The following is a 27,694-nucleotide window of genomic DNA, read 5'->3' as shown; positions in this document are numbered from 1 at the left end:
CAAGTGTAAGGCCTCTTAGGAATCTCGTATCTTCAGGAAATGGGCAACCTAAAGACCAAAGTGCTTTTTGTGGTTCTGCTTTATTTAACAAGTGAGAACACAACTGAGATTTTAGATTTATAAAAATTTGGCTGATTTAATGGCACAGGACCTTTCTGAAACACAAGTCAAAATTATCCCTCTCCCTTTTGTTTGATCCCTATATTAAGTTCACAGCACTATATGTAGCCCTCCACTCTTGTTTAGAGCTCAGATGGCTTTGTACATGCTAAGGATGTATTTTATTGAATGTTGAATTACATGTTCCACAACATACTTATTCCTGGAGTAGATGTAGCCTCTGAGAAATGAGGCTGCTATGGAAAACTGGAAGACTCACAAGGACTGTAGGCTGCATCTTTGAAAAGTGTTGCCATGGTTGCAATGGAGAGAACCTATTCCTCTGGTTCTGCCACAGAACCTGGAGCCCTTGAAGAGGTGAATTGTGCAACCAGCCAAATAAGGGGACATAAGGGTGTGGGAAACAGGACTATAACTACAGAGAGATTCAGAAGTCAATGGACAGGTGCCCCAAACTATGATACTGGCAATGCAACCCCTTGAGAAAGGATGACCTCTCATATCAAACCGTGTGGCAAATATTTTCTGATAGGTGAAGAGTACTTGTATGAGTGTGTGTGTGTGTGTGTGTGTAGGTGGTGTTAGCCTGACCATGACAAAGTCAGGAGTCAAAACTGTTAAGCGACAGATGAATGTTCTCGTGGCAAAATGTAGTAAGGGAAAATTTGCTTAATTGGTATGGAAAGATACAAGAGGGTGTTTGCCAATGATGGAAAATAAGATAAGACAAATTAAACATTCTATAAACAATCATCTCTTCCTCTTGGTAGATTCTGTATGAATATGTCTGAGAAAAAAAAGAAACTGAAAAACTCTCCCAAGGCAAACTGTGAAAAGCTATGGCATGCTCTACACATCTAGAGAAAATGTCATCTCTCTTGTACTACAACACAGCCTTCTACTGAGATACTGGCCCGTAAAAATCATAAGTGACTTATTTTTACAGAAATCATCCAGACAAAAACATATAATCAGCTGCCAAAACTACAGTCCCTCAAAGCAAGAGGGGATAAGAATAAATACAGACCTTGGTTTTGCAGAGAGAACCACCATTACTCTGTAAGTGTAAATAGTGTAAGCAGTAGGTAATAATGCTTGTTTGTCTCACCTTAAAATATAGTGGAGAGATCAGAGCAGAGAAACAGGTGGTTGTGTAAGCTGCACAGGTCTTTTTATCTGTGTCTTATGTTAAGTATTACCAGACTATAAAGAATCAGGGACACAAGTATCAAGAGAGCTAAAATAAAACAATACCAATGATGGTCATAATAACACATTTATGTTTCTTTCCTTTTGGTTCAGAGCTGCTACAGCACACAAGATAAGTTTCTCTTGAAATCAGAGGACCAGAAATGAATGTTTTCCTTTTAGATGAAAGCCAAAATTCTTACTTGACTTGCATAACTGGAACTTCACAGAATTTCTACCACAGAACATCAGTTCACCAAACAACCATGACAGCTGACAACACTGTATTACAAAAACTACATTTAGGAAACAAGGAAAAATTGAGCACTGGTGTAAATCACAGCTACACCTTGTTCAAAAAGAGCCACATGCTCAGTGTCAAAAATGGGCAGAACTCCAAGTAAGATGTGTACTTGTCAATTAGTGGATGAAATTTAATCTGTAAGGGAAGAAACATATTGCACATGGGAGAGGATAACTCAGGGAGGGGTAATATCCAGACACAAAATAATATCTCCCACTTAACTGAAATCCCCAAAGAGGCAAGGGCGAGTGATAGTGGTGACTATCAATGGACAGCTTTTGGCTAGCTCACGTGAAATGATGTTGGCAGAACATACCCAGGTCTTACCTCTGCTGAACTTACAGGCTGGTTCGTGCAGGATCCCAGCCTGAGCATGCTCAGGCGAGTTTTGTAGCATTTAGGGGAACATTTGTGTGCACTTTAGGAAAGGAGCTCAAGGCTGCCTAGAAGAGCACTGCCTCAGCTCCCACTCCCGAGTGAGGGTCTGTGGGATATCTAAAGTGGTGGGCCATGGGGTACCCAGCACTCCTGAGGCAGCACAGCCTTTGTCCAGGCCTACCTGTTCATCTGGATAAAACTGAGAGGGGGCCTCATTCATGTGTAAAAATATCTAAAGGTGGAGGGGGGGAGGTGTCCAAGAAACTGGAGCTAGGCGCTTCTTGTTGGTGACAACCATTAGGACACGAGGAGCAATGGGCAGAAACTGACGCGCAGAAGTTCCAAATGAACGTGAGGAAACTTCATTACTGTGTGGGTGATGGCCACTGGAACAGATCGCCCAGAGAGGTTGTGGAGTCTCTTTTACTGGAGATACTCAGGAATCATCGGGACACAATCCTGTGCTCTAGCACGACCCAGCTTAGGCAGGGAGGCTGGAGCAGATGATCCACTGTGCTCCCTCCCAACCTTACCTTTTATGTGATTCTGTGATCCTTTATGCAGCACAAAATTTGATTTCTCTGTTCCTGTTTTACACAGCCTTGGCCATTCGTACCAAACCGACATAAATATTTTACTTCAGAGATGCTGAAGGCAGGTGAAGTGAGGGGACACGGCGTGCCGGGGAGGGTGCGGGAGGCCCGTGAGGGGCTGGGCTGCAGAGGCCGCATCTCCGACCCAGCCGTGACTTTCGGAAGCTGAACCCAGAGACGGGACGCTAAGAGCCGCCCTTGGCCCCACGGAGGGTCCCGGTTGAACCTACGCCTCCTCCTGGCGCCACGGAGGCAGCCGGAGGCGAGCCCTCCCGCCCCCGCCGCTCCGGAGCTCCAGGCCGGGTTTTGCGGGGGGCCGCGCTCCCCGCGGCGGAGCGGAGCGCGGCCGGGGCGCGGCGGTGCCAGCGCCGGGCCGGGCGCGGGAGGGGCAGGCAGCGCCCGGCGGGAGCCGGGGAGCAGGGATGGTGTCCTCGCCCGCGGCCCCCCGGGAGCGAGCAGCACTCCCGGGCCGGAGCCGGCCCCCGCGCTGGGCCCGGGGCTGTTCCGCAGCGGCGGCTGCGGGGCGCGGGCGGTCAGCCTCCTGGCGGAGCGACCCCGGGCCGCTCCCGGGTCCCGCGGGCTATTCCCGCGTATTGTTTCCCTGAGAAGTGCCGGGAGGCGGGGGGTGGGAAGGGGGATCTGCCTGCAGTTGCTCCACGTGCATCGATAGTTGTCAGTAACATCAAACTGACGTCATCCTCGGGTAAAAAGATCTCTCTTTTGTTCTCGTTCCCTCCCACCACTTCTCCCCCCCCAGCCCCCCTCTCCCCCCCCCGCTTAAAAATCAAAAGCCAGAACATTTGCAAAAAATAAAAATAATAAGAACTTCTCTCCCCCACATTAATTGCAATGCAAAGGGAGATGTTGCATTACGGATCCTGCCTGGGCTGTGCTGGGCTCTAATGAATGCGCCGAGCCTTTGATCTGGGTGAGTCAGTTGGGTTCAGTTGTGCCGGAAGGTTAGTTGCACATCCTGGCTGATCTGAAATTCGATCAGCAGAGGGGGCAAAGAAAAAGAAAAGCATTTTAATGGGAATCAATAGAGGATCACAGGGTCCTGGAAGGAAATAGGTGTTGATTAAAGATGTGTGGGTTTTGCTCGCGTTTTTATTCTTTTTACATTTTTTTTTTCTTTTTTCCATGTACACGACTTGTTTAAAAATGAATAAACACCAAAAGCAGCCCGGCAGAATCGAGGGAAGGCATGCTGGAAAACAGCTTTCCCAATCACCCGTGTGTTTGTGTTCCAGGGAGGCAGTCAGCAGACAGGGAGTTTGTGCAATGCTTCAAGCTACAGCGCGCAAATTTAAAGCAGTAGGCTCCAAAGGATAGCTCCGGTTTTCACTGCACTGCATTTCTGTGCCTGAGCTGTTTACTAGTGCATTATTAAATAAGCCCAAAACACTCGTCCCTCTCCCCCCAAGCCAGCTTGGTTTTTTTCCCTCTCATTTCACCTCCCCCCGTTTCCTGCCTGCTGGTGAGCCACAGGGATTCGAGATACCCGACATGAAGGTGCAGACCTGTTTAGCTGCAGTCCCAGGTTTCAAAGCTAAACTTTCTAGGCACGTTTCCACTGTTTAGGAAATACTGAGCTGGAAGGTTCTGTATATGTTGCCTGACTTCACGTGAAAAAGAGGGAATTACAATTGTGTTGAGCATTTTTTCACTCAGGAGGAGGTGAGTCAACTTCCTACACAAAGGCTTGAATCACCCACCCTGCACAATGCAATAAAATCCAGATTCTCTTCCATTCATGTGTTCCTGTACACATGCACGTGCAAGAATGAGGATTGCAACTGAAGAACTGGGAGAAGCTGCTGGTGAAAGGCTGAACATCCCTGGCATGATTATATGCTGGCTGTCATCATAGAAACAGGGCATTGCTTCACCACGGTGGTCATGTTTTATCCAAATGGGAAACCTTCTGATCAGTTCAAGTTTCTTGTTGAGTTGCCATTTCTTCTGGTTTTGTGTTCTGGTTCTCCCTACCTGCTGCTAAAGATTTCCACGTAATTAAGAACTGTTGCTGTTAATGGCATTGCAGTGGTGTGTCCAAGTCCCATATAGAGCATGAAGTTATGAAGTACTCATTAACAGGCAGCTTTCCAAATGGGGACACAGAGTAGGAAGAAGGACCTCCCAGATGTAAAGCCAAAGAGGTTTCCTGCCTCCCAGGTAAACATAGGCCATGCTGTTTCACCACATGGTGTTTGAATATCCTTATCAACAGCTGAATTGTAGTTGCAGTGATGATTTCCATTCTGAATAAGAAATAGAAAATACTTGTTTTACCTTTATAATTTTTGCCCAATGTTTGTTTAAACTAAAATATTTTGGGGCACATTTTTGGATATTCTGGCAAATACTCATCATAATTTGCCTTCAATTTATATATATTTATATATATATGCTAGTCAATGTTTATTTTAGTGATCTTTGAAGAAAATTGTTTCACAATTCTTTGAAAAGAAAGGCAGTGTTAGATAACATGACCATATGACCACATATATACATTTTATAATAGTATGAGGATTTCCTCTCATATGAGATATAATTAATTTATTTTAAAATTAGATGACAATGATAATAATTTCTCTATTTGCTGCAGGACAAAATGCAATAGAAAATGGGCTATGACAAGTGCCATTGTCACTCACTATCCTGCGAACACACGGAAGACAATGAAAGGTCAACTACCTAAATTAGGTATATACCTCTTCTAGGTTTGTGCTCATGGAAGGTACCAAATTAACAGCCTAGGAGAATGAAGGGCTTCTTTTATTTTCAAAACTGGTATAATAATGGGATCTTTCCCACACCTTACCCTACTCGTCACTGCCTCAAACCATTTTTTGGAATAGACCACAATTACACCTGGAACCTGCATAGACTTGTGTTTTTAAATTTATTTGTAGAGCTAAGTCATTAGTACTAAGAGGCTATGGAGACCTGAGAGGCTGTGGAGGCTGAGCTATCTGCTGAGAATGCTAAGAAAGTTGTGAATTATTCAATTTTTATGTGAATAGTTGTGAAATACCACTGGAACATTTCATATAAGCCAACATTCAGCAGATTACCTGCATCCATTCTGGCCTAGATTTGATCTATGAATGAATGGCTTTCAAGCCCTTAAAAATGCCCTAGGCAATCCTGTTCTATTATCTCCACCATTGTTTTTCCATCCAGATACCAGAGGGATGAGCACAATCAGCAGAGAAAATGAAAATCAAATTGCCTACCAAGAGCTGACCATATGGGGCAGCTGGTTGCTGCTTCCCAACCCCCTGCCTGATGTCTTTTCCCTGCCTCTGATGATGCGCTACTGAGTGCTAGTCAGTCCCTACATCCCTTCCAAATCTGTTTTTATGCTGCTGACAAGCAAATTTCCTCAGGTTTTTTATTTTCTGATAATGTATCCTATTTTCCCTCCAGTTTTCTTGTTTCTCTGCAGACTAAAACTGTTTGGTGTGCCCCCCTCTGCTCCGCCCCGCCCCCCCCCTTCCCCCCCCGCCTACTTCTGCTCCTTTGAATATGAACACTGGGCCTAGAAATAAGGAAAGGAGGCCAAGAGGAAAATGTGTCTCACTGAGACTTGCCAGATATCCAAGTTGCATGTGGAGAGAGTTTCAGCTTGTGTGTCTGGCTCGGACAGCAGAGTAGGCCATTAAACATCCTGTTGTCTGTCTTGCACTGTCCCACACAACTCACACTGACACCTGGAGGAGCTGGCAAGGAAGGGAGGAGTTGGAGTAGTTGGGGTTACTGCCATGTTGAGCTGAGACATATCTGGTGGGTTACTGGTGATTTCTGTGCCCAGGGATGCATTTCATTCTACACCGTAAGAATGAGGACACTGGGAGGAGAGGTGTCTGCAGTTAAATGCTATCACCTGTCATGTAGAGGAGCACAGTGCAGGTTTCCTCCTGCCAGCATGTCCCCTTAGAGTCTCTGGCCCTTGGTTTCTGCAGGGTTCTACAGCAGTGATTGGTGGTAAGTTTTCTTTTCTTTTCTTTTCTTTTCTTTTCTTTTCTTCTTTTCTTTTCTTTTCTTTTCTTTTCTTTTCTTTTCTTTTCTTTTCTTTTCTTTTCTTTTCTTTTCTTTTCTTTTCTTTTCCCCTTCCCTTCCCTTCCCTTCCCTTCCCTTCCCTTCCCTTCCCTTCCCTTCCCTTCCCTTCCCTTCCCTTCCCTTCCCTTCCCTTCCCTTCCCTTCCCTTCCCTTCCCTTCCCTTCCCTTCCCTTCCCTTCCCTTCCCTTCCCTTCCCTTCCCTTCCCTTCCCTTCCCTTCCCTTCCCTTCCCTTCCCTTCCCTTCCCTTTCTCTATTATTAACTTGTTGCTTCATGGCAGTTCACATGGCCCAGTAAAAACTGGATCCCACTGTGCTTGGCACTGTGTGAACTGTGGTACTGTGTCCTACCACCCGAAGAATTTGCAGTCTAAATTGTCAAGGCCAACAAGGTGAGACAGAGGCATACAGGCAAAAACCCCAACCAACTACTGAAAAAAAAATTCCCACATGTTGTCTTACAGGCTATTTTTTGACAGTTCCAAAATAGGGTACAATTTAAAATACCTATGTTGCTAGATAAAAACACTCTCCTCCCCCAGGCAGATTAACAAAAATTAACAGAAAAAGTGCCGAGGTGTGTCTGCCACAGTACCTTAACACATTTCTATGTGCTTCATTGTTCTCAGTCTTTGTTCTCAGATCATGGAGCACACAGATTGTGTAATACCTCTATTCTGGGACACCTAGGTTAGCACAGTTACTCTCAGCAGGGTGAAGGAGGAACTCTGCAGTAGCTTTAGCTGAAAGTGTTTTTATTTCTTGTGGTTTGTGTCCTGACTTTCAGTAATCTTGAGAATCTGAGGACGTGTATCAGTCTTTGAGGACATTTATCAGTCTGACAGTTTTGAAAATGCAGGTGTTCTTAATGCTAATAATATTTTTTTAATGTATGTGTTTGATCTGTAGTTTACTTTGTACAACAAAAATATATTTACAGCACTTGCCATACAAGCACCACCTCATTCTACTGACTGTGGATAGGAGATAGATGATAGCAGCATGTGCTTCCATGCAAAAAAAAAGGAAAAAAATAAACCTGCTATTACATTAATAGCATCCTGTGACAGAGTCATAAAAAGTTTGTGCATTGGCTCAGTGCCTCTCTGCCTGGAGTGTCAAGGCTCCTGGTTTCTCCTGAGCTGTGATGGGGAAGCCGTGGAGAGACAGAAGAGCAATTCCAGATTCTGTGCTGTGAATGCTTTCCTTTCCCACCGGCTGGCTACATCCATGCGTGCAGAGCTTTTGATTAGATCTGTTTTGCCTATGGCAGTCTTCACTGCAAACGTCCTTTGTCTATACATCATTTGAGCATCTATACATGATAAGATTGCCACCTTTTATTAGAGTAAAAACAGGAGTTTTCTACTCAATAAGCTTTGCTCCTACCTCAGCTCTCCAACCATCCATAGGGGGAGTGAAGAGGACAGGGAAACTTTGAAAAGCCTTTCACATCTTCATTCTCCTTGGAAGAATGTGGGAAGAGTTTTTGTAAAATCCAAGATAGACATTCATAAAAGGGGACTTGCCTGGGTGTCGTAAAAGTGATAAAGTGGAAACTTGGAAAAGTAGGTACATGTAAATATATGCAAATTACTTAACTGATAAATTAACATTTTTTTCTCTTCAAGTAAAATTATATCCATGTATTTCTTAGCTTACATCTCACTTTCAGTCTTTGTTTCCCCTGTTACTTTTAACACCAGGGTCTCAGAGCATTGCAATGCCTTTCAGCATTAAAAGCTTCCTTTTTCACTGTGAATAGATTTGTACTGCAAGTAGGCAAGTTCTAGTATGTTACATGAGAATGAATAAAGATATTAGCGTACAGAAAATGTGAAAAGAGAGAGGCAGTAGACATGAATAAGCAAATAAGTAACAATCACATTTTCCTTTGAATGTACAAAATATACTGAGGATCACATCACTAAAAAAACTACGTCTGCTGAAAAAGAAGTGGGTTTTGTGTAAAAACAGATCATGCATCTGTTTGTCTCTGAGTACTTTAAATAGTCAATGTATGCAGTCACTTTTCTTTTACTCTACAATTAGACTTTGGACTAGGACAGAAGTATATGTGATATGCATTTCGTTGAAAAATACTGCTGTATGTAGGAAATAAACTCTTAGGCCAGGTAGTTCAGCTTCCTCTGAGTTCACAATTGTTCTCTACTGTTTGCCATTGAGTGCTTTACCTGCTCAAGTTTCAAATGCTTTGTTTGGTGGGACTTCATCATTCATTCTTCATTTGAAAATTACCTGCTAGACTGAATCACATAGCTTCTGAGAAATTCTCTGATACTTTGTCCAAATTTTGTTCTTCTTTACATTTAGCTGTAACACTGCATGTTAGCTCCCAAGAAATTCCTTTCCATTGTCTCTATTCATCACTCATATACTTCAAGTCAGTGATTGTTTTGCCCCTATGTCGTTGTTTAACTTGACAGGCAGGTACACACCAGAAAGCCATTCACTCGCTTCCACTCTCCCAGCAGGATGGGGGAGAGAATTTAAAAAAAAAAAAAAAAAAAAAGTCAAATTCTAGGGTTTAAATAAAAACAGTTTAATAGGACAGAAAAGGATGGGAAAATAATATTAATATTAATAATAGAATTAGAATATACAGGTGACACACAATGCAGTTGTTCACTGTGCACTAACCAGTTCTGGAGCAGTGGCCCCCATCTATCTTTCCCCCTAGTTTATGTGCTGAGCATGACACCATATGGGTTGGAATATCCCTTTGTCCAGCTGGGGTCAGCTGTCCTGTCTGCAACCCTTCCCAACTTCCTGTGCACCCCACCCTACTTACTTGCTGGCAGGGCAACAGGAGAAGAAAGGGTCCTTGATCACTGTTTGGCAACACCTGAAACACCTGTGTGTTACCAACATGATTGTCCTAAATCCAAAACACAGGACTACTCCAGGTACTGGTAAGAAAATTAACTCTATCCCAAATAATACCAGGATAACTTGTTACCTAGATTAATAAATCAAGCCCCTTCCTTGTCTAATCAGTTTTGTTGCTCTTCTTTGAAGACCTTTTCTGTATACAAGCATCCTTCTGTCATGGAGGTGTCTAGAAGTGGATGCAGTGTTCTGCAGAAATCTTCTAGATGTGTAGACAATAAGTTTCCTCTTGTGACATTATTCTACTGAATATGCAGCCCAATATTGCATCAGTATTTTAAAATGATATATCTCCGTGAGAACTCATATTAAATTTGTTGTTTCCTGTCACACATAGGTATCTTGCCGTGCAGATGCTTTCCAGTTTCTGCTTTCTCATGAACTCTTCATATTTCTGATTATCTTTCCTCAGTATATTAATATACATTTTTCCACATTGAATCTCATTTTATTGCCTGTCTACATATCTAACCTTGTTAGTTTCCATTTATACTATTGCTATACTCTCTGACATTTGCAAGCCTCCTGGTTTATTGTCATTTGTGAATTTCATTAATGTGCTATTTACCTCCTTTTCCAGATCATTAATTGAGATATTAAATAAGAACATACCAAAAACACCCCTGCAGCAAACTGACTCAATACCTCACCTCCCATCATTACCTGCTGCTCACACTCCTTCAACCACCTTTTCCATCCAGGTCACAGAGCTCAGATTCAAGTAAATTTCAATTAGATTATTCTAAGAGATTCATTTCAGTTTTAAAAATGTGTTTATAGGATTTAGTCCCATGACCTTTTCTACTTTTTCTTCATTGCACAGGTGGGACTGATTCTCCTTCCCTGTGTTTCCATAGATAGCAATAATGAAAAAATGAATTAGACAGTGATATGGAGGTGAGCAGGGTGGGAGTGGGTGTGGGCATGAATGGCTGCCTTTGACAGATTAAATTAGAATGCAAAATTGTCTCTAGTCTTTGTATTTTACTGTTTATTTATGCACTTCAAAGTTGTCATAATGTTCCTTTTGTTGTATCCTGATGGGTGATATTTTGTTGCTTTTCTCACACTTATGTTTGCTAAAAACCACTCATATTTGCCTTATTTACTTTGGTCATCTGTTGTGCACTTAATTTTCTGATGATGTGCTTCTCTTTTCTCTGCAGACTTCATGTAGCTTTGAACATCAGAAACTGGATGTGTATTATGTAGATAAAATAAACCCTATGAATCAGTTAATTTTATTTTCATTAGTTTTATAATGAAAGATCACACAGTATAGAGTGTTCTTAAAACTGCTTCTAAAGTAACTTTTTCCTCACGTCTCCTTCAAGCAGTGTGACTGAAAGCCCACTGGAGAGGGAATAGAGTCACTCACTTCAGTGAGCTTGGGGTCAGTTCCTTAAGCCCCCTGCACTGTCCTGGTGCAATGCAACACTGAGATAGAGAGGGGGCTGACAGGACTACTGCTGAGGTGTTTTCCATGTGTACTGCATCTGGTGTGATCTCCCGGGCAGCCATGTTCCCAGGTGCTGCTCTGTATTTCATTGGAGCAGCTGGCCAAAACAGATGTGTGTTACCAACAAGTGATTTGGAGAAGCAGCTTTTTGCTGTTATTTAAGGATTGGTGTCAAAACTGTGCTGCTGTAGTAATGTTCTAAAAGCTGCATGGTTTGGTAATGCCATTGTGAATTTATCACTTACTGATTGCCTGTAAACAACATTTAATGGTCAGACAGGTTTTAGCAGCAAGGATTGTGGACAGGAGTGAAGTGCAAGAGGCAGGAATAATGAGAAATCCTGTGAAAAATGTTTTCCCTCTTGTTTCTTCCGCTCGATCTGCTTTTTGTCTGAGAAGTGATGGAGAAATTAGCCACAGAAAAGAATGCCTCACACTGAGACAAGGCACCACAAAATTCCCAGCATCTCCTGAAGTTTCTCCAAATTCCTCTACCATCTTTCCAGCTTTCGCACTACTTTTCCTTCCTTTTCTGTCCTTAGCCACTCCTTCTCATCCCTCTGCTTTTATTGCCATGACCCTGAAGTATCCTTATATCAGAAGAAGGCCTTCTGCAACTGGCTTTTAGTGAAGGTAACCTCTGATTTCAAAAATTATATTTTCAATTAACAGAAGAGTAAGTATGAGTCCACAGTTAAGGCCATAACTTTATAGAAAAATGAATTATACTTGGAAAAATTATTCTGGGACTGTCTGTGGAGTCAGGCATATTTAAATTCCTTGGAGAATATAATTTCTTGTCTTGGAAGAGGCAAGATTCGGTTACTCCTGTTTGCTTTGGAGATGTTGAATTTTCTGAAATTGGTCTCAGACACCTTCATTAATAGAAGAGGCATATCTGTTACTTATCTGTTATTGATTGGTATGAAAATATTCATAATGACACTGGACAATTACAGTTTTGAGGGAAGGAAGCTATGCGGTCTGGTAACATATATATGATATGTGCTGATTTCTAGTTTTGTCTATATGTATAAGATCCTGGTCTGATCTTAAAGAATGTACTTGTCACAGTTTCCCCATCTGGACAGAGAACCATACTCTCTGTCTCTCTCCAGGACTATGGAAGACCTAGAGGTAGGCAGATTTTCTGACATGAAGCTGTGGAAATAAATAATACTGCCATTATTCTTGTTGAATGCCTTTGAACACTGTCTATCTTTCATAATTCTGTCAGTGGCATCTGATTTAACAGCTGCTGAATGTCCACTGCTTGTGTTGAGTTCAGCTGGAGCTGAGGGGCTGAGCACTGATCTAATTCACAACCAGGCAGTGGAAAGGCATCCAAAATGCTTTTTCTGCTGCAGTCCAACAATTTTTCTCCTCAGCTTTTTAAAAGCTAGTAACTGTACAAGCTGTAAACAAAAATGTGGACTATAGTCCTTTAAAATATTTGTTGTAAAGCATTTTTTTCTTTTTTTTCATTAAACTAAACACCTGTGTTTTGGGTGAGATGTGGAATAATGTTAGAGTCCAACGGGAGGATAGCTTGAGGTAGGAAGGGGTGAAAGTAATAGCTTGGTCACTGAGTGGTAAATCTCCATTAATCTTCAAAGCAAGATATAACTCAGGATTTTTCTTCTGTTTCTTTCTAAGTGAAGGCCATTGTGTTTCCATCCTTGGCTGTGTCAGCAGTGATAGCCCTTTTTTCCAGCATTGATTGTTGACTTCCCCTGACACCATATCACAACCCATTAGTGCTGAAAACTGACAAGCCCAGCTGCAACAGCAAAATGGCAAGTTTAAAAGAAAATATACAAGGGACAGGCACAGAATCCTATTAGTATGAAAAAGAAGTTTTGTCTTACCTCTGTAAAGGTCAAGAATGCAAACATTTTTTCTCTTGCTAACAATTGTGTATATTTTGAACTAACAAAGCCATTCTTTCTCTCTCTGTTTTTTTTACAGATTTTTTTAAATTCAAGTTGTATGTGGGTTTAACAAAAGCAGCCATGTTAAGGTGAGTGAAAAAGATTCCTTCCTTTAGGAAACTCACAGGGAGTATTTTGCTTATACATATGTATGTGTATGAGGGGTTTTGTAAGGCAGAGACATTTCAGAGAAATTAATGGCTCAGCAGTTTCTGGGTACTGAGATCCCGTCATCAAGCTTTTGTGTTATCTGAAAAGTGGAATTTCTTTTTTCTTTTTCTCTCTCTCTCTCTCTCTTTCTTTCTTTCTCTCTTTTCTTTCTCTCTTTTTCTCTTTCTCTCTCTCTCTCTTTCCCTTTCTCTCTTTCTTTGTCTCTTTCTCTTTTCTTCTGGTACTGTATGGTGGTGTCAGCATTCTGGATGGTAACAGTTCAGATATTCCTTCTGATTGTACGGGTGATTTCCCAGGGGAAGAAAGCAACAGTCTTCATTGTCACAATGCTGTGTACTTAGAAAGATAATGGGGCTTGAGCAAGGGCAGGTAACTCTTCAAAACCTTTGTGCCAAGGTCCCAATTTGATATCAGTTGAAAGGCAGAGTGTACACTTTGCTGTCTCAGAGCCCAGGGGAGATTGGAACACAAGCAGAGCCCAACAGCTCTCTTGGCACCCAAATTTGTTGCAAGTGATTATGTAGCAGCAGCAGCAAAGGAGCAACTGTGATGGAAAACTGGTGAAATACATTAAAATTTTTATCTTTTGAGGAACATCCTAGAGAGGCAGGTTTGTTCAGTCTCAAGAGGAGGAGGCTCAGGGGATGCCTCATCACTCTCTATGACTCCCTGAAAGGAGGTTGTAGCCAGACTGAGGCTGTTCTCTCCTGCCATGCCTGCAGTGAGAGGACTGGAGGAAATGGCCTTAAATTGGGATGGGGCAGATTCAGATTAGATATTAGACAAATTTATTCACCATTAGGGTGGTCAGGGATTGGAATAAGTTGCCCAGGGAGGTGATGGAGTCACAATCCCTGGAAGTGTTCAAGATGCATTTGGATCTGGTGCTGGATGATATGGTTTAGAAGTTGCAGTGGAAATGCTGGGTGTTTGGCTGCACTGGGAGAACTTGAAGGTCTCTTCCAACCTCGATCATTCTATGATTCTATGCAAATAAAAAAAAAAAAAAATAAAGAAAACATGAAGACTAAAGGGCAAATTAAGTGAAAAATCCAAAATTTATTTAGAATCCTGTAGAGCAGTGAGGATACAAAAGAACTTGGGTTAACAAGATAATGAATTTGTTTCTGAACAGGTGAGATTTTGCAAATTGATTGCTATGGACACAAAAGACATTAGTCTCAAGTAATCTAGACAATTCTGTTATCACAAACATGAGTTTTCTTGAACTTGTACCTATGGATGTTGGTGTGTCAGTAGCTGGTTGATCCCACATTTTGCTAGAAGGTTGCAAAGCAATGGTTTATGCCTCAAAGTGCTTGCAATGAAAAAAACCCACTCATCAAATAAAGGAAATAATACTCAGTTTTATTGGTGGAAAGTTAAGTTTTACAAACCAAGTGACCTATCCAAGGTTATACTGTGCACCTCTCCTGAAGTCTGATTGCTATGTGCTAAAGTATAGATTTACAAGGTCCAGCCTATTCTGTTAGATTTCTGGGTGATTATTAAGCATGTATTAAAATGCTCATGAGCTACAATGTAGCTCAAAATGAAGTGTGTGGGTAGAGAGTTTCCACATCAGAACATACAATTAAGGCAGAGTAGCTAAAACTGAGTTAGTTGATATTCTGCTTTCTCATCTTTTTTTTTTTTCATTTATTCAAGCCATGGGTTAGTGACTGAGGATGAGCTGAGCTCCATTCCCTCTTTTTTCATTGCTAGAGAACTAGTCTGCATTTAAGGCTTCCTTGTTTTTCCTTTCTCTTGTGCTTACTTGACCAATCCAAGAACTTCATGAAGATCTCAGACACATTTATGAAATATTGGTTTGATGCATTAGGATTTAGGTCTAGTTTATCTTCAAATGTTAGCTACAGTTTTAACTGTGGATCAGATTCCAGAGGGGTGCTTACCAAAGTTTATGGGTTGGGTCAGGTAATGCAGAATGATCTTATGCTTATATGAAGTTATAGTCATGAGGAAGCTTTATTATGGCAGTCCTACTCTAGTAATTCATGGGCCGCCTTCTCCAAATAGCCAAAATTTTTGTAAATGCTCAAGTATCCAAAAATCTGACTTCCTCCTTATTTACACTGAAGCCAGGACAGCTGTAATAAATCAGGTTTCAAACGTCTTTGGAGTAGTTACCTCTCACAAAGAAAGAAAAAAAGGATAACTTCAAGTAGTTAAAACGGGAAGACAAATGAAGGATAATCACACTGTACTTGTCTGCTTAATGCATCTAGCTAATCCAGTTGTCTGGGTCTGAATACTGCTAGTTTTTTCAATATGAAGGGCAAAGTTTATTTCATTACTTTGGACACAGATGACCTAATTTCTGAGATTTTATATTAATAATCAGTCATCCCTTGCCAACTTTACAAAGTAAATGTGGGTCTAGTGGCAGAAAAGCATGGAAGGAAGGCTTCCCATCATGAAGGTTAGGCTGAAAGGCATTTCTTTGTGTTCTTGAAGGCTCTGTATTTTCACTGAAGTTCACGTCTCAGTGAGTCAGTCCAAAAATAGTATTTAGTGAGATTTCATCTGTCTGGTTAACCATTAATTTAAACTGTTGTAAAGCTACCATGGTTAACTTTAATAAAAATAAGAGACAAAACCTGACAAAATGGAGAATAAATTAATGCTTACGTGAAAACCAGTGCTTATAGAGGAGTATCTGTCTTTGTTATACATGATAGTTGGTTTTGGATAACTGTGAATGGCACCAAGACCTGGTCATAGAGGCAGAATTTACACGTTTACAGGCAAATAGGTAAATACAGGTGGAACTTGGTTTGTGCAGGGCTGGCTCCCCCACCTTCTGGGCATCTCTGTGAAAAGCCTGCCATGCAGTTTGCCAGCTGTCGATAACCCTGAGCAGTCTCAGTCAGCCGTACTCCACTTTGACAGATACCTAAAATCTCAGTTATCTGAGCTGCTCTGTTCTGTGCACTCCTTTTGTGCCTTCTGAGATATCATGGGAGAGAGTAACAGTGCAGACTAAGCGATCCACACTGTTTCAGATATTGAAAGGAAACTGGATATCATGGAAGTTGTTGCTAGAAGTGTACTGTTTCTCTTTAATCAGTCCTCCCAGTGCTAAAATAGACACTAAATGAGGAAACAAAATATCTGTGTCTGTGAAAAGCATCTGGAACTCTGCTGTACCTAGTTTTAATTAAGACTATTAATGAGGGCTGTCACTTTAAAGGGTGCTTAAATCTCACTCTTTAGCTTTAATATGAATTTTCAGAACTTCCTTAGGCAGCAGACACTTTAGGTGTAAGGCAAAACAATATAAGGTGAGCATTTATTTAATTCAGTTTCAACTCTCCCGACCTGCAAATGCAGAGTGGGTATCCCTCACCAACTAAACATGTTTTGTATTTTTTTTCAGCGCTGTCTGGGCAGCTGGGCCATATGGGACATGACTACTATTATTAGTGGGACTAGACCTGGAGGGAAAAGAAGTATTTCTGTTCTTTTAAGGAATTTCCCTCCTCCAGAAATTACCTGGAGTAATGGTAGCAGCCAGATGTAATAGTAGTATAAAGGAGGGAAACTAGATTCCTGGAAAATCTTGCAAAGCAGTTAACATGCTGAATTCTTTGGACAATAGGTATCATCTCTCAGAATAAGCTGGACTCTGATTCAGGTACTGAAGTAAGTGAATATTTTTTAAAATCAGCTCAGCCTACTGAGCTTTATTGGAAACCTGTCCATAATTTTGGTGTGTGAGATTTGTACTCTTTTAGAGTAAAACCTGAAAGACTCTTAAGACTTGACTTCTTCAGTCCTTTCATGGTTTTCAAGAATTTCGCTATGAAAAGTCTCCCTTGGAAATGCCTTCTTTTCTGCTTAGGATACAAATTTTTCCTCTTTAATATCAGTGACATATACAAATGCATAACAGAGGTTATATATGAAAATATTTTGTCTCTGAAGGAGAAAGGCATCTTACAGATGTGATGGGGTGAGCAGCACCAGCTGATGTGGGAGGGAGTGAAGTCATGACCCATTTCTGTTCCCTTTGAGAAGAGCAGCCCTTCAGGGTTGCTTGCACTTCCTCCTGAGTGTGCCGAGCTGGCAGGCAATGACAGGATGGAGACACCCTAAGTAGCTTTTAGACTGTTACTTTGGTTGCAAGGAGTAGTCTGGTTGTGACAATTCAGAGCTCAGTAAAAACAGGTGATTTATTTGGCAACCCAGCTCCTGTGTCTTGATGATACCCTAGAACATATTCGTTGCCTGCAGATATCTAGGATTCTTGTTTCCCTTCTCCTGGGAAGAACCAGGATTTGGCCACTTTTGTGCAAGACAGTTACTTTTGTAGTAGTGACCTGTGAGATAGTTTTTTTGTATCATGTTTGGGCAACTAAGTAATTAGCCTTCTTTGGGAAATGCTGAATCTACAATGGCTCCCAGTGAAGTGAAGAGAATTATAGAGGACTCAGCAATCTGGAAAACGAGACCTATTACTTATTAAATATGGAGCTGGGAAGATAATTTATGGTGTTCATTTTTTAAAATTTGAAGCTGCATAAACTACAGCTTAAATTAAGACTCTACACATACAAAGTTGCTAAAGGTCTGGTAAATGACTAGTAATTCTTTCTAAAAGTGATGATCAGTTGGTTACAATGTCCAACAAGTTTGGAGTTTATTTTAACACCTCCTAAAAATACTTATAATATGCCTATTTGTGTATTTTAATGTACCTTTGACCTTCATAACCTGAAAGTATTGTTTTTTTGTCAATTTAGTATATCTAGAACATTATGTGTGGTCATGATATATTTGTGGAAGGTACTCTTTGGCTGAAATATCTGCTGGCTTAAGTCAGCTGGGGCTGACTTCAATACAGCACAAGAAGCTCTGCTTGAGAACCCAAAGAATGGGGCACTGTAGTTTTGTGGGCAGCTTAACCAGGCAGGGAGTGGAAGTAGGTTCTGTGAATAGCCTTCCTTTGTCCACCATCATGAAATCAAAAAGCAAATCTTTTGAAAAACATCAGGCAGTAATTCCCCTGGGGCTTTCCTAAACTCATCCATCATAGGGAAAATCTAATTCTCCTTCTTTCTCTATTGTACTCCAAGAAGCCTTGTGACCAGTTAGGTCATTTTAGCTTTAAACATTAACTTTGATAAGACATTTTCAATTAGTAGAGTCTTTTCAAAAAATTGACCATAATCTTACACTCATGCCCTAGGAATAATGATGCATTCTTTTTGTTAAATGTTAATGATTTTTGAGTGAAAAGTATTTTGTTTATGATACTACTGTTGAATAATAATATTAATAATAACTACTAGTAATGTTGTAACAGATTTTTTTTTTTTAATGGTCTAGGAGGCTTCTACCAGAGAGTTGACTTGAAACTGTTTTACTCTGGTAAAGTTCGCTTCTACCTGTATTTATATGTTATTACAGTGTCAGGCCTAGTGTTTTTGTTAGGCTGTATCCCAGTTACACCCAACTATTAAAAAGTTGGTAAAATTTATTAATTTATTAATTTTATGACTCCTTCCAAAATGTTCTATAAAGATATTTTGCCAACACTGTTTACATAAATTCCCCATTGTACTTTCTATTTTTATTAAATAGAATTGGTGTTTGAAATAGCTTGTAAATTGACAGGATACAAATTAGTGGACAAGCAGACATTAAATAGTCAGTGATTTCTGGGTGAGCTTTGAAAAATATTCTATTTAGAACCAATTGTGTGGATGTATAATTTATTTTTCTGCTTTCCCCTTCCTAGATTTGTTGTAACTAGAGAAATTCATTGCCAAGGGACTGACAGTGATGTCACAGAAGTGATGGCTTGTAGGACAGAATGCTTCTTGAGACTGAGAGTGACTATAAAACCCTTTCTTGTCTTGGGCCATCATTTGTTGCTAGTTGATGGCTGTCATTCTCCTGTGGAGTCAAAACCATCGTGACATGGCCAGTGCTTTTGCCTATGTGTCACCAAATGGCCACTCATGACAACTTCACTGCAGAAAACCAAGCATTCCTGATCACAGGAGACCATGTTTCCTTGTAATTCTTAGTCAGGACACAGATTTAATTGGGGATGAGGAGTCTGCTGGAGTTTGTCTTCTGTTTTCTATATCATATCTTTTCTTTGTCTAAATAGTCACCTCTGCCTCTCTTAATTAAAATCCAAAACCTTCCAGGAAAAAGAAACTCATCTAGTTCAGCTTGGGCAGGGAGGAAAACCATGGCTCCATGTCAAGGAATAAGCAGTAATGAGATTAATCATAAACATCTTTCTTGTGTATATAGGTTTATATGAATGAGAAGTGACAGAAACAGAATAGTGTAAGAAGAAAAGATCTAAGTACAGCATATTTTCCAAAATGTTCCTGGAGTTATTGGAAGTTCTTTGAAAGCACCCCATGTCTTTTCCAGTAGTAGGTGGACCACAAGAGAGGCAGCCCTTGTGAAACCAACTTCCTCTAATATATTCAGACAGTGGATCTCTTATATCTGTTATATTGCTGGGCAGAAAATGGAAAGACAGTGAGTACTTCTTTCACTTTTTTCCCCCTTCACGCTCACTATGTCTCCCACACCTCCAATCTCTTACTGAATATGACCTAGCGGTCAAGTTGCAATCCCTCACCTCCAGCAAGCAGGAGGTGGCTGGGATGCTCCTTTAGCAGCCCATGCTGGTAATAGCGCACCGCCGCTCGCCCCGCGGGGCTTCTTACAGAGCGACTCGAGCTGCTCTGGCCTCCCTCTGACGACTCGGTTTGTCATTTCTGTCAGTCTGTGGCACACAACACACACACACACACACAGAGCAGCTGCCAGTGGCCTCAGGGATCTGGGATCCTCTTTTCTTTGAGCTCAGCTCTCCTGCACACCGGCTGGCTACATTGCAGTCTGTTACCTGCAATAGGCTCTGACCTCTTTCTGAGCATCTTTAAACACCCTGCTGTGGAGCACCAGTGGCACACAGACATTTGCCCTGTTTGCTGGTGTCTCTCCCCTGCTTTCAAATTACCTCTTCAAAGTCCGTTTGGTATCAGTGGCTTGGGTTGTTGTTCTTGTTTGAATGGTGGTGGTTGTCTTTGATATCAGGATTTTAATTATTTTGCTCTGAAGGAAATAAAGATGCACTTTTCCGTTTTAGGTATATTTGAATAATCGCTAAAAATAAAATGAAAAAATCAGGGCTCTACTCTGCAAAGTAGTTTTCAATCCCCTGAAGAGTAACATGGCTCTTTCTGACTCCACACAGGCAGACAGGCCTAATTCAGCTGTCTGTTGCATGGTATGTTTAAGTGGTTTTGTAAAACAGTGTTCCCTAAATGTTGACAGTTTAATGGATTTCATTAGTGGTTGCCTACCAGCTGAGGGCTCAAACCTGCCCCCACCAGGGTTAACTTAGATGAGTTCAGACGTGGCTGTGTGGATGACCACCCTCATCCTGTCAGAGCTGCATCTGGACACCTGAAACAAGAGCAGGCATCTTCTGTGCCCCCAAATCCACTGCACAGTGTGGGCCATGGCTGGTGGGTGCATGTAGTCCTGTGTCCTTCTCACTAGGCAGAAATGTCTCCAGGGTTCCATCGCACACCCAAAGACGTATGGGTCTTCTCAAGTCTCTTTCCAGACTGCCATGCAGGTGAACTGCCTCGGTTCACTGTCTTGTGGGGAATGGAGTGTCTCTCCTATGCCAAAACATGCTTGTGCTACATCCCCTGTGCCTGTGAGACCTGTAGCTGCATAGAACATCTGGGGGCTCTCCAAGCCCAGTTTCCATTAGCAAATAATGTTCATGATTTTGTTCCAGTCACTGCCTGTTAAGTTGAATAACATGAAAGATAGCTTCATCAAGGTAAGTAATAGCTGAATCAAGTCTCTCTCTCTCTACACTCTGTGAGGTCAGAGGAAGCTTGACTGCTTTATCTGAAATTTGTGTTGGAGGGGGGAACACTTTGAAGGGGAAAGCATTAAAACTAACAATATGAAATCTTGGAATAGACTATAATTTTATTATTTTTTCTGAACAAAGTAAAGCCAAATAGCTTGTTAAGAAGCCATGAGTGTAACTGAAAGCCCATTTTAATCAAATTATTGCATGTTAAGCTGTTCCCAAACTGAAAAGAACACTCCAAAACTAGCAGAAGTAACTTTTTTTCTGACAAAATCTAGAGCATGACAGTTAGCTGTAAAATTACAAATTGAAGGCAATTCACATAGTTAAAAATTAATTCCAGCATCTATTCTGTGATGTGTAATGATTTCCTCAGGTTTCTTTATTTGGTGGGCAGGTCTGAAAACCTCTGTGTTTAATGCCTGTCCAAAGACGGTTTCTCTCTTGCCCATCCTGAGAAGAACTGTGTATGGATTAGGCACTAGGGAAGAAGAGTGCAGACTACCCATTGCTTCAGCATTATGAGCATCAGGACTGCAGCTCAGCTGTGCATCATGACACACTAAGAATTTCCCTCTTGGGTTTTGGTCTAGGTCTGTTCCCATGCCCAGTCCTGGTCTTCTCAGACGTTTTAGGTCAAGTCCATTCTTGTGTCTCTGCTGCCATGTGAATGGTCTGGTGTAGGGGAGGGAAGGCACCTAAGGGAGAGGCAGCCTCTCCATATGCAGCATACCCTTTGTCTGGCAGTTTAGTCTTTCCTGCAGCCTTCCTGCACCTGCTGATGGTGCAGGTGAGGCAGTCAAAGGGTGTTCATTCATTTTGTAGCCAACCTGACTATAGAGCATTTTGGGACTCATTTTACTATTTCCTCCATATTTAATGCAATTTTTTTTCTTCTTTTTGTTCTCCAGTAGCAGCTTTTTCAGGCATGGTTCTCTTTGAAAGTAGGCAAGAGCAGTGAGATATATAAGCAGGTCTTTCATACTCCAGTAGAGGTCAGATACCTACCTACAGTAAAGGAGCTAATTCATTACAGCATGATAGATTATAACAGCTTATTTGGAGCCCTATTATATAAATCACTTAAATGTGTATTTACATAACATTCCTATTAATTACCACAAAGACTGTAATGACTGTGAGCTGTTCTAGTTTATCTTGTAAATATGTATTTAAGCAATTCTGTTGCAGGTAATATTTAATCAATAGACCATAACAGATCATTAATCATGCCAAACCTTTGTGTAAAAAGTGAAATTCTACTGGTGGAATGTAATGGATTTTTTGGAGTACCATGTAACATATTACACTACTCATATGAAAACTCTACAGTGTCAGCAATGATACATGTTAAAAACCTTAATGTGACCTCCTGTATGGTAGGTCTGTATATTGACACATGGGCACATACTTTTCTTGCAGTAAAGAAGGCAAGAAGTTACTCAGCAATGATTCTTTTGGACACTTGCTAGGAGCTGAGAAGACAAGCTCTGCAGGGATGAACCTACCATATGTTTTCTTGGCCAAAATGTTGCTGGGTAAAAACATCTTTGTAAAGTGCTTATATGTGTGCCAGGTATCTGTTGTGTCTGAGCACCACACAAGAGTATTCTGCAGCACCAGTGATGGCAATGGCTCTGGAAGGAAGAGAAACATTACTCTCATGCTTACTTTGGAAGTGGAGAAAATCCAGAGAGACAGACCATGTGGAACACTCAGGACATAGATATGCAACAGAGGGGTCCCTGCACTATTGTCATCAAGCAAACCATCAATTTACTTGAATTAAGGTGAGCAATGCTGCTGTCTTTATGGAAACTTAAGATATTATCTCAGTGAAAGCATGTCTATGTTCAGGAGCCAGTTTAAGTGGTAGTATTTTGGTGGTCTTCACAAAACTATTCAAAACACAGGTGCAAAAAATTGAGATCATCATCAGGGACCAATTTTTAAAAATATTTGATGCACAGAGTAAATAGAAAAGAGAATGTAAAAACCTAAAGCACTTTAAAAAGCACCAGTAAAAGTCCTAAGGGTTTTGTTTCCTCCATACAGTACAGAAGACAATTCATGTCATCAGAAAATAGAGAACTTGAGAACAAAATTTTGCTTATTTTACCTGTGCCAGCAGCTCAACTTGATTTTAAACAGACTGCTTGGGAGAGGGAAGTGAGCAGGATTTTCTGCAGAACTGAATTATCAAGTATCACTGCGAATCCACATGATGTAGTGCATGCATGCTTGCCAGACTGTCCTGGGAAGTTGGCCTTGAGCTCTAGCTGAAGTCATAGCTAACAGCTAAGAGCCAAATTGTGGTCATGTGAGTTGGTCACTGGCATCATGCAGGACTACTGCACAGTTAAGGTGCACCATGTTGGTGCCCAGCATGGGAATGCAATTCTAGAAAGTCTTTGTCTTATGTCCTGAGAGTGCCATGAAGTTTGTGATGAACAAAAGGAGAATTCATGGCTGAAATAGTAAGAAAGTCTTAGTTCAGGGTCATAACGTATTGGCAAACCTTTACAGGAAGTCTGTGCATCTCTGGCTCTGGCCAACTTCACCTATCTCTTGTTTTAATAAGCACTAAATTAACTTAATTGTTTAAAAGGCTTTTATTAATGGTTCCTTTGGAGGTTTTGCAATCTGTTGTCTAATGCAAGCTTTAATTAAGTTAAAAAAAATTCTCTGCCATAACATTCTCATGTGTAATAACTAATCAATATATGCTAATCATTTGCCAAATATATTTCTTACAGAGAGATGGTTATGAAGTTAGGTGACTGTAAAAAGGAACAAAACACCCCCAACAAGCAAACATAAAACTCCCCTTCTTTAATTCCTTAGCCAGTAGGTATTTGTATCTGTAAAAGATTAACCAGTTTCTTACTTTTGAAAATTAGTATGGAGATTTTCTTAGCTGGCATAAATATTCAATTCAAGTGATTTTTTACAGCTAAGTTAAAAACCTGTAGAAAACATAGGAGGCCAACTCAACCCTGAGTGTAGTGGTGAAGCTGAGTGCTGCTGTAATAAAGTAATCTATTAAAAGGTTATCTTTCATATAAGATTACTTTCCCTAAGCACCTAAGCATATTAACAACATCTGAAATGCACTTGTATTTATACACGCCTCAGAAAAGATTTTAAATTGCCTTTTTTGTCCACACTTATAAAAACATCTCAGTCGCTCTGTGATCTTATTTTACCTATGCACCTTATACCTTGTAAAAGCAAAATGGAAGAAGTAATCACCCCTCAGAGAATTGCTCATAGGTGAACTTTGGCCATCTCTAGTGGCATTAATTTTGCTCTCTGTGAACTGCACTTGACATCCTTGTAAGGTCTAGAGAATTCTTTCCATCTTCGACTGGCCTACATAACTGTTTGCTGCTAATTTGCACATCGAAGATGATGCACTGGGAAAAAAAATATAGTTAATTTAGTCTCTGAAAAACAGCTTTATGGCTAAACCCTGCAACTTTCTGGGAAAGACTGCTTTACCTTTTCAGTCAGTGCCAATGAAATCAGCAGTGTGCTTGCATGACTGGGAATGGAAGGAGTGGGTACAGCAGCAAGGCAGGAAATGTGCTGCTTTAACCACACCAACTTCATTCATGTTTGAACTCCAGCTGCCTTTTCCCTGTTTGCTGACCACACAAATGAACCTAAATGCCCTGCAACACTGTTGCTGTCATCTTTCCATATACTGCAGGAATATATTGTATATAACACAGTAAGAAGCATATATAACATAATCTATAACCTATTTGCTTCTGGTGTGGACAAGACACCAAGACCAGCAAAAGAGTTTCTGTCAATCCCATACAGCAGAAAGCACAATGGTTTGAACAATACTGAGATTTTTAGACAAAAATGTAGTGAGAATACTGTTTAAAAGTTGCTATGCCTCTTTGCCTTGTTAGAGATCTGATTTTGCTTTCCTACTCAGACAAAAATACTTTTGATTTTAAGCCCTTGTAGAAATTCCATTTGAAAATTTTCAGCTGACTCCACTTGGCAGCTGGGTTTATGAAGGAACATTTTTATCTGTCTCCAGTCTTCTGGGGCTACTGGTTATTTGGTGAAGAGCATTTGAGCTAATGGAGCTCACTTGAATTCCCCTTAGGAATAAGATTCTTTCCTGAATAAGGACTGCAGGATCAGTTATTAGCTATTCTGCTGAATAAACTGAATACCCATGGAGCTTTTTAGCTTCTCCTTTGTGAAACCCATGGCTTTTAGAAAGGTCTGTGATGGTTCTGGTGATTTTTATTGTGATAATACTCCTAAATGCTCAGGCACAGCTGAGAGCAGTACTAATATTCACCACATGCTACCTACAAAATTGCTATGGTGGAAGCATGGGGTCCTTGCCCTGAGCACTTCATGGTGTCAGGTTTTTCAAGATGATTCGTTGCAGAGTTCTACTTGCTGGATTTTATTTCTCAAATCATCTTATTTCCAAACGTTAATTCTCACAATGGAATATCAGTTGTAAATGCATATGTTACTGGGGTATTTTATCATACTTAAGAGGACTTCATAGCATCTCCCTCAGCAGTTTGATTAAATGAAAGTATTAGTTTCCTCCTCTGGAAGGGAGAAAGCTGTGCAGTTTTGGTCTAGCTGTAGCAAATTGATGAAAAACTTCTATAGAACTTAATGGAAAAATCTGGCAGATTTAAAAGGAAAATGTCATCTCCACCACACAACCCTCTGGAATGATTCAAAACCAGATGAGAATAGACTAGCATAATTTAATACCTCTGTAGTTTAGAGTGATTTCTTAAAAACTGATTTTTAAATTTTTTTTTTTTAAATAAAAAAAAAAAGTGAAATTTTTACCAGTATTGAGTCAAAAAGACCTATTTAGAATACTTCTGCGTTTAACACTTCCCAGATCAAGGTTGGAGGAAAGAAAGGTGAAAGGATATGGGGAATCTGTTGCAACGGTGTATTCCTCTGCTGTATCACAGACAGGAAGCATGATCACGCATAAAGCATTTCTGGGGTGGAAAATGTGTCTCCTGATCTCTTCCCACTCCCAAAGGCTGGGTGGAAGAAATGCCTTTTCAGCGTTGAGGGAGGTGGATGTGGTGTCATTAGTTGTTTAGATCAAGACTTGCTCTACTCAAACCACACCTGTATGGTAGGTGAAACTGGATAAGACGGTCAGGTGGTCCTCTTTTGGCCTTCATGGTACAGTAAAATCCTGTGAATCATTTGCATAGAACAGTGTCAGCAGGTATGCTTTCATTTCTTAAGGTATTGTGTAAATTGTGTAAAATCATGCTGACTTAGGAATGATGAAAGTACTAGGCCCATCTTCTACTGTGCTGATACAATGGAGGAATTAATTTAAAATAAGTAATGCTGGTAAGTAAGCTGAAAGAACACTAGAAAGTGCCTGCTATTTCAGACGGCACAGGAAAGTCACTAATTGCTCTAAACTAACTTCACCGAAGTGCAGAGCGAGGGTACAGATAACACAAAAATGTATTAGTTGCTTTTGTTGCAATACAAAAGACTGCAGCAAGGGATTACGCCTTTTCTGTTCAGCAGAGGGGACTGTGTTTCTCACACATTCTTCTTCTTTTGCTATAGTTCAAAAATCTCAAGATACAGCAATTTGGCAGTGTCAGCAGTGTAGTTTGACATCACACAGAGTGGCACAGCACTGCCCCACAGAATGGTGTCCCAACGCCCTTTCAAGGCTGCCGCTTGTGAGCACGATGTACACTGAGAACATTTTTATGGGAACATTCAGGCAAACAAACACAGATGGCTGCAATTGCCCTCCCCCCCTCCCCTTCCCCGGTGGGTAATCGGCACTAGTATTGAATTACATAATTATTGGGGGTAATACTGTATTATCAGGTCAGGCAAGTTCTCTTCGTGAAGGTTCACCTAGTAAGTACTGCATGGTGATAGATGAGTTTTGTGTTACTTCACATTGCTCGGGACTGGCGCCAAGCAAATCACCTCCTGACTTGTGTACCAGGTAGTCAGTCACACCCAGGCTATCTAAAGCTGTGCTTGCCCGGGCCAGTCTTCTATGAAAACAGCTGGGAATCATGCCATATCAGCCGTGTTCCCGGGGAACGGCAGATGAAAGCGGCTAGGAAAGTTCAGCCGCGCTTTCAGTACGCGATGGTACTTCTGGCACTAGCAGGAAAGAAAGAGTGAGGGCTGGGAGGAGGCTGGGAGACGAGCGGGCGAGCCTGCAGAGCAGCCGCGGTCACAGCACAGCGGTTGGCTTTCAGCTGGGGCAGGGCTGGAGAGTGGGATGGTTCCCACAGCATCTCCCGGCTTCGGAAACCCCTTCCCTCCCAGCGCCGTGTGCGCCGCGCTGGCTCCGAGGGTACGGTCGGATGTTTGCTTGGGAAACAGCTGTAGTGGTTTAACAAGTTACTGCTTGATCAGCTATTTGTTCCTGCTCCCCTCTGCTGAGGTGCAGTAACCGAATCCGTGGGCTCTCAGGCTGCTGCAGGGTGGAGGGAAACAGGCTCTGCTTCAAGTGTTTGCAGGTACGGGCAGCTGCCGTGTCTGAGTCGTGGGGGCAGAGATAAAGAGTTAAGGGGCAGCAACTTTTTAAGCAGAGACAGCTGTCTCCTAAACGAATGTCTGACTGTGCCATAAAAGACACTCAACACCATTAAACATTGGGCTGTCAGCAATAATTACAG

The 27,694-nt window shown here is 41.3% G+C and overlaps 1 long non-coding RNA gene across 2 annotated transcripts in view; it reads left to right on the top strand.

The window, feature by feature from the left end:
• Positions 1-2,995: 2,995 nt before the first annotated feature.
• LOC146767916 (uncharacterized) overlaps positions 2,996-27,694 on the top strand; it is a 149,667-nt gene continuing 124,968 nt past the window's right edge. The window contains exons 1-3 of one of the 2 annotated variants that reach the window (XR_014953782.1): positions 2,996-3,511; positions 5,192-5,289; positions 12,984-13,035. This is a non-coding gene — a long non-coding RNA (uncharacterized LOC146767916). The remainder of the gene's footprint in view (positions 3,512-5,191; positions 5,290-12,983; positions 13,036-27,694) is intronic. The other variant, XR_014953781.1, reaches the window with a different exon arrangement.

Source organism: Lonchura striata, chromosome 3, assembly GCF_050655825.1.
Source record: "Lonchura striata isolate lonStrDom1 chromosome 3, ASM5065582v1, whole genome shotgun sequence".
Lineage (NCBI taxonomy): Eukaryota > Metazoa > Chordata > Aves > Passeriformes > Estrildidae > Lonchura > Lonchura striata.
Note: the sequence above shows the minus strand (reverse complement) of the source record. Positions and strands in the feature narration are given on the sequence as shown.